Below are 2,704 nucleotides of genomic sequence, written 5' to 3'. Positions count from 1 at the left end.
TTTTATTGCATTTTAGGTTTTGGGGTACGTGTGAAGAACATGCAAGATTGTTGCATAGGTACACACGTGGCAGTGTGATTTGCTGCCTTCCTCCGCATCACCTACATCTGGCATCTCTCCCGTTGTCTCATCTGTTTTTGAAACGAGTTGCCTATTTGTAAACTGCTGATTTCTTTGGGGATTATTTCCATAAACTTTATGTAAAGAATTGGTGATTTCACCATTCTTTCACACAAGCTTCACTATACATTGGATGCTTGTTCTTGCTTCAATTTTAACAGAATTCATGCTGCTCCAACAGGGACTCTTTTTCAAACTGATGTGTTACCCTTAGTGTCTCAAACTAGATCCTGTCCAGACATGTTATAAACAAGTTAGTACTAGTTTATTTTGTTGCAAACAATTATGAAATCCATACATGGTTTTGTTTATAAAACAGACTTTCATGAACTTTTTGAAAAGCCCTTGTATGTATACCACAAACCCCATTTTCTTTAGCCATCCAAAGTGTCAATGGACACTTTGTTTCCATGTCTTGGCTATTGTGAATAATATTGCAATGAACAGGGGAGTGCAGACATCTTTACAAGGTGATGATTTCATCTCCTTTGGGCATATACTCAGGAGAGGGATTGCTGCATCATATGGTAGTTCCATTTTTAATTTCTTTAGGAACTTCCATGCTGTTTTCTATAATGGCTGTGCCAATCTACAGTCCCATCAATAGTGTATTCTGGACCTGAAACCATAAAACTCCTAGGAGAGAACACAGAGGAAAAATTTGACACTGGCCTCAACAATGATTTTTTTTTTTTTTTTTTTGAGATGGAGTCTCTCTTTGCCACCCAGGCTAAAGATCAGTGACACGATCTCGGTTCACTGCAACTTCTGCTTCCCGGGTTCAAGCCGTTCTCCCGCCTTAGCCTCAGAGTAGCTGGGACTGCAGGCGCATGCCATCACACCTGGATAATTTTTGTATTTTTAGTAGAGACAGGGTTACACCATATTGGCCAGGCTGGTCTCGAACTCCTGACCTCAAATGATCTGCCTGTCTTGGCTTCCCAAATTGCTGAGGTGTGAGCCATTGCGCCTGGCCTGATTTTTTTTTTTTTTTTTGATATCACATCAGAAGCTCAGGCAGTAAAAACAAAAATAAATAAATGGGAGTACAGAAACTAAAAAGCTTCTGCACAGCAGAGGAAACAATCAACAAACTGAAAAAGCAACCTACGGACTAGGAAAATATAATTGCAAACCACATATCACATTCATATCCAAAATACATAAGGATCTCTTACAACTCAATAGCAGAAGAACAAATAACCCAATTCTAAAAATGGGCAAAGGGCTTTTCTGCCTCCACTGCCACCATGGCACCCATGAAAAAGCTTGTGGTGAAAGGGGGCAAAAAAGAAGCAGGCTCTGAAGTTCCCTCTTGATTGCATCCACCCCATAGAAGATGGAATCATGGATGCCTCCATGCCGCCAGTTTTGGGCAGTTTTGCAAGAGAGGATCAAAGTGAATGGAAAGCTTGAATCTTGGTGCAGGGGTGGTGACCATCGAAGGAGCAAGAGCAAAATCACCGTGACACCCAAAGTGCCTTTTTTCAAAAGGTATTTGAAATATCTCACTAAAAATTACTTGAAGAACAATAATCCACATGATTGGGTGTGCATAGCAAAGACAGTTACGAATGACGTTATTTCCAAATTGACCAGGACAAAGAAGAGGAGGAAGATGAGGATCAAATTTTATTTATCTGGAATATTTTGTATGAGTTCTTGAATAAAACTTGAGAAACAACAACAACAAAAGAGCAAAGGATCTGAGCAGACATTTCTCCAAAGAAGACACAAAAATAGCCAACAGGTATATGAAAAGGTGCTCACCGTCACTAATCATCAGGGAAATGCAAGTTAAAACCACTCTGAGATGAGATAACACTTCACACCTGTAAAGATGGCTATGCTACAAATACAAGGGATAGCAAATGTTGGGGAATGGGGAGAGGTTTTTATGGATGTTTTCCTCGAAGAGGTGCCCCATAGGATGTAATGACAAGTGAGAATTTGTCACAAGGAGGAGGAACAGCAGTGTGTCTCAGAAATGTGAGAAGCTCAGCAGTCCCAGCTGTGTGATGGTTGGGGCTGCAGGAGATGAAATTTGAAGGGTGGGCAGGATTAGATCAGGCAGGGCCTTTTGTGTCCTCTTTTTGAGTCTGGGTTTCTCCCAAGAGCAGAGCCTGAGACAACAGCTTGCATTCGGGTAGTTTATTTTCTGACATTCCCAAGGAACTGGAGTGAAAAACTGGGCAGATGAAACAGAAAGGAGGAAAAACCATTCCAAGGACACGGTAGTAAGCTGTCATAACTGTGAGCCACTGGGCCTTGATCCCACAGGGATTAGAATTGTCTTTCTTTTTCTTTCTTTTTTTTTTTTTTTTTTTTTTTGAGACAGAGTATCGCTCTGTCACCAGGCTGGAGTGCAGTGGCGCGATCCTGACTCACTGCAACTTCCGTTTTCTGGCTTCAAGCGATTCTCCTGCCTCAGCCTCCTGAGTAGCTGGGACTACAGGCACACACCACCACGCCCGGCTAAGTTTTTGTATTTTTAGTACAGACGGGGTTTCACCATGTTGGCCAGGATGGTCTCCATCCTTGACCTCGTGATCCACCCTCCTCAGCCTCCCAAAGTGCTGGGATT

General features: G+C 42.1%; 1 pseudogene; it reads left to right on the top strand.

Moving 5' to 3' along the window:
- The first annotated feature begins 1,370 nt into the window (after nucleotides 1-1,370).
- Nucleotides 1,371-1,797, top strand: LOC108301892 (annotated as a pseudogene).
- The last annotated feature ends 907 nt before the right edge of the window (nucleotides 1,798-2,704 follow it).

Source organism: Cebus imitator, unplaced genomic scaffold (genome assembly GCF_001604975.1).
Source record: "Cebus imitator isolate Cc_AM_T3 unplaced genomic scaffold, Cebus_imitator-1.0 Scaffold38, whole genome shotgun sequence".
NCBI lineage: Eukaryota > Metazoa > Chordata > Mammalia > Primates > Cebidae > Cebus > Cebus imitator.
Note: the sequence above shows the minus strand (reverse complement) of the source record. Positions and strands in the feature narration are given on the sequence as shown.